This window comes from Condylura cristata, unplaced genomic scaffold, assembly GCF_000260355.1.
Source record: "Condylura cristata isolate star-nosed mole 26May11 unplaced genomic scaffold, ConCri1.0 scaffold00021, whole genome shotgun sequence".
NCBI classification, from domain to species: domain Eukaryota; kingdom Metazoa; phylum Chordata; class Mammalia; order Eulipotyphla; family Talpidae; genus Condylura; species Condylura cristata.
In genome coordinates, this window is record NW_004567122.1 from 35459302 (window position 1) to 35470314 (window position 11013).

Sequence of the window (11013 nt, forward strand, 5' to 3'; positions counted from 1 at the left end):
GCTGCTCCCTTCAGCAGTGTGTTTCAGTTAGTCCACCTGTCCTGCTCCCCACTCTGTCTCTGGAGAACTGGTGTATGGACCAGGGTGTTGCCCCTTTTTCTTTAGGCTGACCTGCTGGATGCACAAAAGTAATCAGTTTTGTTCTGCAAGGTCCCATATGGAACCTGTGCTTGGGGACTGCAACTTCCTGTTCTCACTACTCTTAGGGGAATGTCACCCTGATAATTCAATTTTGAGTAAGCTTTTATAACAATTCCATGGGAGAGTTTCTTCATTTTACAAGGAAGAAAACTATTTCCTGCGGAAGGGGAGGAAATCCACTTCTTTAAGATCAGTCAGGGTGGGACTGCTCCAGTTTCATGGTCAAGTCAAAGCAAAGCAAATTCCTATTCATTCTTCAGATCTCGAATACAATGTCACCTCTTCAGGGAAGGGCCTGTGAATTCTTCGGACTAGGTCAAAACATCCGGCTCCAGACTCTCAAATCCCTTCCTCCCCTTTCAAACACTCATTCATCACTGAACAAATTTATTGAGCATCTAGTTAGGCCAGACACTGCCCATGAGCTAAGGAATCAATAGCAAACAGGAAAGACAACATGCCCGCCCTCTTTTTCAGGGGCAATCACCATCCCTAGCATGGCTATAATGTTTTTCACTATGGTACAGCAAGCACCATGATAACATAGTTTTGTTGTGGTGTTGCCCAGCTAGGGCCACTGAGGCCAGTTTTCACACTCTCCCAATCTCTGCGTGTGTTTTCTTGCTGGACTCTGGTTTCTTCACCCCTCTGAAAGATGTGCATAGCAAGGTCACGGTTGGACCTCAGTGGGCCCAGTTAAATGTGTGTGCGCGCACAAGTGTTTGCTCCCTTGATGCAAGGGTCTCCTGTCTGTGGTGGGTTCCTGCCTTGAGCCCTGAGCTGCTGGGAAAGGCTCTGGCTACCTGTGACCTTAAACTGAAATAAACAGGTAACAAATAAATGAATGATTGAACAAATGAATGAATAGAAAGGATTGTTGACTATTAGAAGTGTTTTGGGTCTCATTTAAAACTTAGAGGATGCTGAGCCCTCCCTGGTGCCACAAAGGGCTAAGTCACAGCATGATCATGTTATCCACAACCACTGCAGCTTGAGTTTGATCCCTGGCCAGGGAGCTGACCTGCATGGTGCAGCAGACCTCTCCGGACCCACTCACTGCTCTCTTCAGCAGTGCATTTCAGTTAGTCCACCTGTCTTCCTTCCCACTCTGTCTCTGGTTAATCCTCTCACCTCTTGCTCCTGTGGTATATACCCCAGCTCTTATATGCATAAATAAATAAATATTTTTTTTTAAAATAGCTAGAGGATGCTTTTGTGATCAGAAATATGCCCTAGGAACTAAACTCTTGTTTAGATCAATTAACCTACACTAAAACTGGCTCTGACATTTCATTTAAAGTTGCAGTTTCCAAGAAGCTACCTGCATGTTAAGTGTGGACATTATGCTTAGAATTGTGCATGACATAAAGTAAATTGTATTCAATTACTTTGATAAGTGCTGTAAAGTGCCAGATTCTAAGTGGTAGGAAAGTAGAACTTGGGCTTTTCTTCACTGAAGCTAAAGTGGAAAGTTCACTCTGGTGCATAAGAGGAATTCAGTAAGCTTATTCTGGATTGGATTTTGTTAGGATGAACAAGGAAAATTATGACAGTTTCTATCACCCACCCCACTCTCTACAGCCAGTGTGTAAAATTCACAACTTGGTACAATCTGAGCTGGAAGAAAAAGGAAACTTTTTGCATTGACTCACTCATCCATTCATTCAATCGAGTATTTTTAGTAGTTACTAATAGCTAGGCATGATTCTAGATGTTGGAGCTAAGATCAGCTGTACATGACTTTAAGGTCTGGTTCCTGATTATATTGCAAAAGGAGACAGACAATACACAAGGAAATGTTACATCAACAAGATGATGTCAGATGGTGAAAAGTAGGATGAAGAAAATGAACTGGTGTGTGGTAGTGATAACTTTGCTTGGATAGTCAGGAGGCACTTGGAGGAGGTGACATTTCAGCTGAGGCCTGAGAAAGAAACTGCATTCTGAAAAACAGTTTGGAACCCTCCCTGGTGGTGCAATGGGCTAAAACACAGCACTAAGAAGCTATAGCAGCCACTACAACACAAGGTCGATCCCTGGCTGGGGAGGTGACCCATCCACACAACACAGCAGACCTCTCCTGACCCACCCACTCCTCCCCATCGGCAGTATATTTCATCAGCCACTGTCTCTGGTGAATCCTCTTATGCCACATACCTCTGGCCTGTACCCCCATTCTGTATGCACAAATAAATCTTTAAAAATAATAGTTTGAGGGCCCTCCCTGGTGGCGCAGTGGGTTAAAGCACTGCACTAAGCTTAAGCCACTTCCGCCATGAGTTCGATCCCCACCTGCCCCGGAGGTGACCACATGGCACAGCAGACAGCTCCTGACCCGCCCGCTGCTCCCCTCAGCAGTGTCCTTCCTCGATCTGCCTGTTCTGCTCCCCGCTCTGTCTCTGGTGAATCCTCTGACCCTCCGCCTCTCTGGCCTGTACCCTAGTTCTGTACGAATAAATAAATAAATCTTTAAAAATAAAATAGTTTGAGTCCATTCATCCATTCCATCACAGCCTACCATTTACTGTCATACCAATTTACCCTTCTAACTTATTTTACTATTTACAGTAAATCATTTTACAGTAGTAACTTACTTGATGTTTGTTTCACTGCTTTACTACACACTCAGGAGGGCACAGCAAGCTCTCCTGCCCATCACTCCACCCTCACACCCAGTGAAGGGATCTGGAAACTTGAATCATGTTTTTGATTGGCAGTCTGGACCGACTGTTTTCTGCCAGCTTTCTCAGTATGTGAGAGGTCGACAGCTAACAGATAAGACTAAAGAGGACTTTGAAGATGGAGATAGGCTCAAATGTGAACAGGTGCTACCATGCAGCAAAGAAAGAAATGCAAGCTGGTTAGCTGCAACAGATCACCCTCGCACTTATTGAAAAGTGTATAGAAGAAAAAGGCATAATAAAGGCAAATACATTGAGTTTTTCGAAATATAGGATTGCTCCCTTCAGGTGTGAACATCATAGTTTTCCCACCACTGAAGTGCTCACAGTCCTCCAGCCCCTCCCCCCCACACTGAATGCTCCTCCCCCCTTCTCTACTCTCCCTCTGCCTGCCCACTTTCTCCTGAGAGTCTCAGATCTACATTCAGCTTTCCAGGGTCAGTCCTACAGTTTGTCTTTGTCTGATCCTCTGTTTGATTTCTCTAGGTTCCACACAAAAGGAAACCATCCAGTATTTGTCTTTCTCCTTCTGGCTCACTTAGCTTAGAATAATCCCTTCCAGCTCCATCCATGTTGCCACAAATCCCATGAGTTTATCTGTTTTGATTGCTTAGTAGCGGTCCATTGTGTAAAGTATCACAGCTTCTTGATCCACTCATCTCTTTTGGGGCATTAAGGTTGTTTCCATACCCTGGCTATTTATTGTACATAGTGCTGCAACAAACACAGGCATGCAGGTTAAACACTTTCAAATTAGTGTTTTGTGCTCTTTGGATAGATACCTAGGAGCAGAATTGCTGGGTCATATGGTAAATTCATTTTTAGTATTATAAATGAATTTAGTCTTATAAATGTCATCTCTAGGGGCTAGGCCAGTCTACGGTCCCACCAGTGGTTAAGATGGATTCTCTTTTCCCAACCCCTGAAAGCACTTGCTGTTTGTGGTTTTTCGATGTGGGCTATTTTCACAGGTGTGAGGTGGTATCATTGTGGTTTTGATTTGCATTTCCCTGATGATTAGTGAGGATGAGCATTTTTTCATGTCTGTTGACCATCTGCATGTCGTCTTCGGATAAATGCCCATTTAGCACTTCTGCCCATTCTTTGATTGAGTTTGTTTTCTTTTCCTTGAGTTGTATAGTTGTATAAGTGCTTTGTAGATCTTCACTATCAATTCCGTGTGAGATGTATGTGTGCAAATATGTTCTCCCATTCAGTATGGTATCTCTTTACTTTGCCTTCACCACATTTTGTAGGATACCTACAAAAACAGATAGGTCACATCTCCTTATTGATCAACAGTTGGCAGAACAATTAGGCAATGAGATTTTTTTAAATGTCAAAGCCCTAAAACATGATGTGATTTTAATAGGTTAATTGGTAACGAAGATAATAGTAATAATGTAACCAATGGCTGAAGCCAAAGACTGCAGGTGGTGACCCCTGGAGGTGGATGCCAGTGAGGACTCAAACAAAGATCTTGGTAGAGACTCTGATAAGAAATATAAGGGACTGCAGAAGCATTTGGTATATCATTGTTTTCAGATCTTCTTCAGGGATTCCAGAGTCAGCCATTTCTGCTCCCACCCTGCCGATCTTCCAGAAGACTGTCACAGGCCTCCGAAGGACACAGAGAGAGGCTTCCAGAAGCCACGCTCAAAGAAGAAAAGTCCAGAACTGTTCTCAGTTGCTGGGCAGGGATGGTGAACTCCTGGAGCCAGGCACCTTGCTGAGTTGCATGAGTGTTGACCTCTTGCCTGGCTATTCAGCAACTTCCATTTTGAATGTCTTCTATCTGGGGCTATGCTGGTGAGCATCTTCTGTTGTGTCTTTGTAACAGGCTGGTACCTGGGAAAAGGGGAGGTTAAGGTTCTCTGCTGCACCCACGGGTGGGTGGAACTGAGGGAGGAGGAGAGAGAAACTGGAGAAGGAAAGAAGCAGGATGGGGAGCCAGAAGGAGACCTGCAAAAACATGTGAAGAAGCAGCCTCTGCTTCGGTTGAAACCATGTGGGTGAGAGACCCATGGGGAGGTTAAAGAGGGAAGCTTTGATTTTGATTTTGCTCTTTTTCTTCCAGACTTTTCTGGCCCCTTCTGTCCTTTTCATTGAGTCCCCAACAGAAGGTGCCTGAGACATGCAGCAGGCTTCTGGGCTTTGTCTTGGGCTAAACTATTTGGCTGGACATTTACCCATGAGGGGATGGGTAACTTTGGGTGCTTGATTTGAAAACTTCATTCTCTCCTTTTCTGAATTGCACACTAACTGTGTTAAAGTTCCTTTCCCTTGATGGTCCTACATACTAGAATATGATTTGTCTTGATGTGGCAGATGGCAGACCTATTTAGAGTAGTCAGGTTTAGGGGTACTGGGGTGCCCCTCTCCCTGCCCTCTAACATCATCTGTTATCTTTGTGAGTTGGATCCTGGACTGTAAACTGGCTGCCACATGCTCCAGGCCTTCAGTGGCAGGAAGATGCCATCTTGAGAGCCTTTGTGTGAAGGACTTAGAATACCGAACACTGCTTCAGGTGAGGTAACGGCAGAGTATGGCCTCAGTCACCCTTTGTTTTCCCTGGTTTGCTCATTAAGTCCCATAACTATTATTCTCTGACCTTGAGTAGTCTTGCAATTGTGCACACAGACGAAGAACTCAGACATAAACTACTTGGGCAGTGACCTCGGTCGGTGTAAGTGCCCCTTGCTGCCCTATATCGATAACATCAACTGGCAAATCTTCATTCTTACTAGGTCCTTTTACTCTGCTAACCATTGTACCTGGGAAACCTCATTAATATCCCTGAAAAAATAACAGTAAATATTATTTTACCTGTTTGTCCATGAGGAAATTTGCATAAGATGCTAAGTAACTTGCAGGTTGCAAGCATGTGGAGAAGTTCTAATAGAGATGTCTTGCTGCTGCCCCCAGGCTGTCTGAATGCTGTTGTGAGCCCTGGCTGTGGGAGCTTTGCTCTCTTTCTCTCTTGAGATGCAGCTGTAGCACAGAGCACTGGAATCGTCTAGACTCCTGTGATTACTTACTTACAATATGTAGGCTTTTAATCAAGACAGGTCAAGTTTACTCCCAGCCTATTTTGGATAAAGGGTTTGTTAATAACTAACAATTGCATAGAGGAACTCTAACCAAAATCCAAACATCCACCCAGAGATTCAGTAGATTCAACTGAAAGTTTACTACAAGACAGGTTGCCAAGAATGGTGGGGTAAGAAGAGGAATGTCTCAGGTTTGGAGTATAAGGTGAGAAGGTGTAAGGTAAGAATGTATTACAAATATAAACATAAGAATGTATTACAAATATAAACATAAGAATGTATTACAAATATAAACATAAGAATGTATTACAAATTACAGAGGGGAGCAGTAAGAATAATAAAACACAGAGTAGGAAATTTTCATACCCAACTGAGACATTGTATCAGGTTCCAAGAAGACATCCTGGAGATAGTGGAACTTAAGGTAGGTTTCAAAGGACAGGAAGAATTTGAATTCTTGTAAGTGGAGACTATTTTGGTAGGAAATGAGAATTAGAACAATAGCTTAAAAGTAGGGAAGCATAGGAATTATTTGAAAAATAGTGAGCATTTCTGTTTATTCATCAGACTACAAACACCTTATAATGTTTAATATTCTTTTATGAACATTAAAATCATAATATTGCACTCCCTTACACTTTTACTATTTATTCATTTCCAACTCAAATTCACTCCTTCCCCTAGTTCCTCAAAATAAATGGAATTATAAAGCATTTTAAATATACTTATATATTAGATCCCAACTCTATGTTTGGGTTATGCACGAATTAGCTCCCACTTGGAAACAGTAGGCTTCTACCTCTTGTCCAAGCTGGTTAATTACTCCATATAATGCCCCAAGGTTTTTTTCAGAAGACAATATTCCAAAACAAAACCACACTTATTCCCATCCCTCAGAAGGAATCGTCTAGTCTGCCCTCCTACTTATCTCTGGATTTGTGTAAAACCAGGAACAATAGGAAAGGAAGCACTATATTGAAATAATAATATATGTTGGCAAGGGCTCCAAGCACCACCCTGCCTCAGCATCTTTCCTCACTACTAGGCAATATTCCTCCTCGGCATGGCTGAGAACTCGAGAGGATTTAAGACAACCCACCTGTGAATCCACAAGCCATGATCTTAATCTCCTGACCCTCAGGTCATGCTAGAAAGATATAATGGAAGGCATTTGAATGGACAGAATGAACAAGTCCTCTGGAGGACACCTTTCAACCTCCTTCTCCTTTGATTCTGGGCATCTTTTAGGGGCAAGAGGAGAAACATGTCCTAATATCCCTAATATCCTCCCTCTCCTTGAGTTTAGGAGCAAGACTTGCTCATGTGGGAAGACGTTCTCCTGGGCACAGCACACTGCACGTGGCTGTCTGCAGAAGAACAGTATTTTTTTTTTTTTAATTCAAACCCCATGCCTTTAAACATGCTAGGCAATCATCAGCCTCTCCACACCTGGAAAACACACACACTATATACACACTGGGTTGTTCCAGTCTATGAGTTGTGCTTTACATCAGGGCTTCTCAGCCTTCGCACTGCTGACATCGGGAATGGCTAATTCTTCCTTGGTGCCACAGCTGGTCGGGTAAGAGTAGCAAACCACCACTATCCCTGGTTGTGATCAACAAATAGGTCTCTGGATATGGCTAAATACTCCTTAGAAGGTCTCTTCCCCACCCCATCCCTAACAATATGCCTTCAGAGACCAGGGCTGGGATCACAGCTGCTTTCTTTTTACAGAAAGGAACACAATGTGTTCAAGTAAAAGGTCCATCACGAGTAAGGAGAACTAAGTTCTAACTAATTTTGTCTGTTTCCTTGCCTTGATCTCCCCCAGGCACAGTATATACATCCTATGAAACAATATTTGCAAGTTTGTCAAAGGATCTTTGAACAGAGGGACTATGGTGATGGTGCGTGAGTGGGTGAATGAGTGGTGGGGAATTTCATGGGGAAATCATATATTGTACAGAAATGTAGGCTGATATAATGAATATATTAAGTTTTTAAAGGATTTTTAAAAAGATTTATTTATTTATGCATACAAAACTGGGCTACAGTACCGAAGTGTGGGGGATGAGAGGATTCACCACAGACAAAGTGGGGAGCAGAACAGGCAGATCAACAGAGAACACTGCTGAGGGGAGCAGTGGGAGAAAAAGAGAGGTCTGCTGCTTCGTGTGCCATGTGGGTCACCTCCCTGGCTGGCTGGGATGGAACTTACACTGAAGGGGCTGTGGCTAGCTTCACAGTGCTGTGCCTTAACCCACTGTGCCACCAGAGAGGACACCCCCCCACCAAAAAAAGAGGGTCTTTCAACACTTAAAAATATAATATTGTTGCCACTTAGTCTAACCTGTATCTTTAAGCTACAGCTAGTGCCAGGACATTGAAAGCCCACAGTTCTGTTCTGCAAGAAATAACATCAAAGGAAGCTCATCCATTGAGTTTATCAACAGGGAGTAGAAGTCACCAATAGAAAAAATCACTCATCACTAACATGAATTTTCTTCATCACCTGTCTTATTGTCTGTGCTCACTGGAAACTTGGCACTCATTCATTCACACAGGCAGGCTATAATTAGTGTCTGCTAATGCTAGGTGCCAGGCACCACCCGACACTAGGGTGCTCAGGCATCCTGCATTAGAAGGCAGTGGTTGTGTTACAGGGCACCCCAGTGTGCACTGGGCTGCCTGCCTGTGGATCCTCACCCTCGTGCTTAAAATTTAGTTGTACTGCAGGTACACACAAAAGGGACAATAATGGGCTTATTTACAAAAGGGGAAAGGAAAGGGAGGTACAAGGTAACTAGAATATCTTACCCGCTAGGCTGACTTGGAGCTCTGGTAACAAACTAACTGATAGCCCCCAGACAGGTCCAGGTCCCGAGAACTGTTAGAGAATGGCTCCTTATTTATCCCCCAAAGTCCCAGAATTCCTGTTTAGCTCCGCCCTTGGGTACTCGCAGTTCTCTCCTTGGTCTTTCTGAGAGTTGTAGTTTCCAGTCACTGGAGTAGGGGGTGGAGCCCACAAAACTCTGCAGAGTTCCTTTAGGACCTCCTTCCCCATACAGTTGTTGTAGTGAACACATTTGCCATGGCCCTGCCTTCATGGAGTTGCTCGTCTTGTACCAGGTGCATATGAAGAGCAAGGAAATGAAATGTTTTGGCAAGTCCCTTGACGGTCAACTCCAGGACCCCTGGGCAGGGCCACCAAGCTTGGAGTGCAGAGTCAGGGAAGTGAAACTGACGCCAAAGACACAGTGCGTCTTGCTGGAGAGGAAGTCAGAGGGCATGAGAGAGGGCGTGGGTCAGGGGACAAATAAGAGAAAATGGTCTCCCCTGAAGGAGACTTTAGGGTGCTACAGACAACGAAGGCAGCTGAAGCCTTTGAAGAAACCACACTGGGAACATGACTGTGGCTGCCATGGGAGCACCAGAGATGGGGGACACAAGAAAGACAGGTTTTTTTGTGGAAAAAAGAAATGCAAATATTTTTAAAGGTAATGCTTGGGATTTTTTTATCTGCAAATTTTGTGAATTATTTTGTCAGTGTAGAGGGTGTCACACTAAGTGGATGGAGTTGGAGAAAGACAAGCACATATGATTTCATTCCCATGTGGTAACTGAAGAGACAAAACAACGAATAAACACACTAAAACAAAAAATAAATTTCTAGACTCTAAGATGAATTAGTGATAGTAGAAGGGGAAGGCCGAGGGTGTGGGGAAAGGGGAAAAAGGGGTAATGGGGACGTGAAAGGTAACTTGTAGACCTGTAGAGAGGAACATGTAATATATCAAATGTTTATTTATAACATTTGATGCACTTCTGATTGAAGCGTCATAAGCCCACTTCAATTTAAAAAAATCTAAAAAGAACAACAACAAAACCCTAAAAAATTAAAACTAAAACCTTGGGCTTATTTTATTTTTTTTTGGAATAAAGTTCATGAACTATTATTTCCCTCTAGTTTCATGAATTGACTTAAGTTGTTATTAAATAAGTTTTTCATAAGCCTGTTTATCTTCAGCAAGCTGTGAATGACTCATTAAAACAACATTCTCAGGTGCATCTGATGAGAAAGTGCACTTTACATAAATCACAGACTCATAGAAAGCAAGAATATCCATGCTGAAGTATGTGTGAGTGGCTAAGTCATAGAAAATTACCATCAGTTTTCTTTGGAAAATAGGCACTTAATATCAATATTTGGAAATCATTGCTGCTTACACATCATTTGTGTAGACCCGGCCGGCATTGCAATCACCTGGCAGATTTGATGAATGGCATAGAGAAAGAAGCACATACGAGAAGACTTATGCCATCAGTTGGCATAAGATTGCTTTAAATCATAATCAGAAGAATCACTATTGAAACAATAGGTAATAATGATTCTTCAAAACCAGTTCACTAAATGATGGAAATGCCATACAGAGTATAGTGTGAAATCAAAAGCTCAATCTCACATTCCCCCAACTACTAGCAATTATTTTTTAGAGACACTAGCAATTTTTTTTTTAAGATTTATTTATGCATACAGAGCTGGGGTACAGGCCAGAGGTACGGGGGTGGTAAGAGGATTCACCAGAGAAAGAGTGGGGAGCAGAACAGGCAGACTGATAAAGTACACTGCTAAGGGGAGCAGTGGGTGGGTCAGGAGAGGTCTGCTGTGCCAAGTGAGTCATCTCCAGGGCAGAGGATCAAACTGGCACTGAAGCGGCTGCTGCTAGTTTGCAGTGCTGCGCTTTAACCCACTGCGCCACCAGGGAGGGCCCCACGCTGCCAATTCTAAGGGATCCCAAACTGAAGTGAATTCAGCAATGCCTTGCACATGGATTTCCAGGCCCTGCAATTTAAAATTTTTTCTAAGTTTCTACTGAGGATCTGAGCAAAGATAACACAGTAATCTCACATGCACTTCTTTACTCTAAGAGGAGCGGCATAACCATTTCTAATAGGAATCAAAAAGAAAACAATCACACAAAACTTTGAGTTTATAGATGAGGCTTAATTTTCACCAATCATCTCAGAAAGGTGGTTTTATTTAATGTTCTCTCTCAGGTAAAAATTCTCAGACTTTTCATTTAAATGACAAATTGTTCCTTTATTTTACCATTAATTCTTAACACATTAGGTAACTT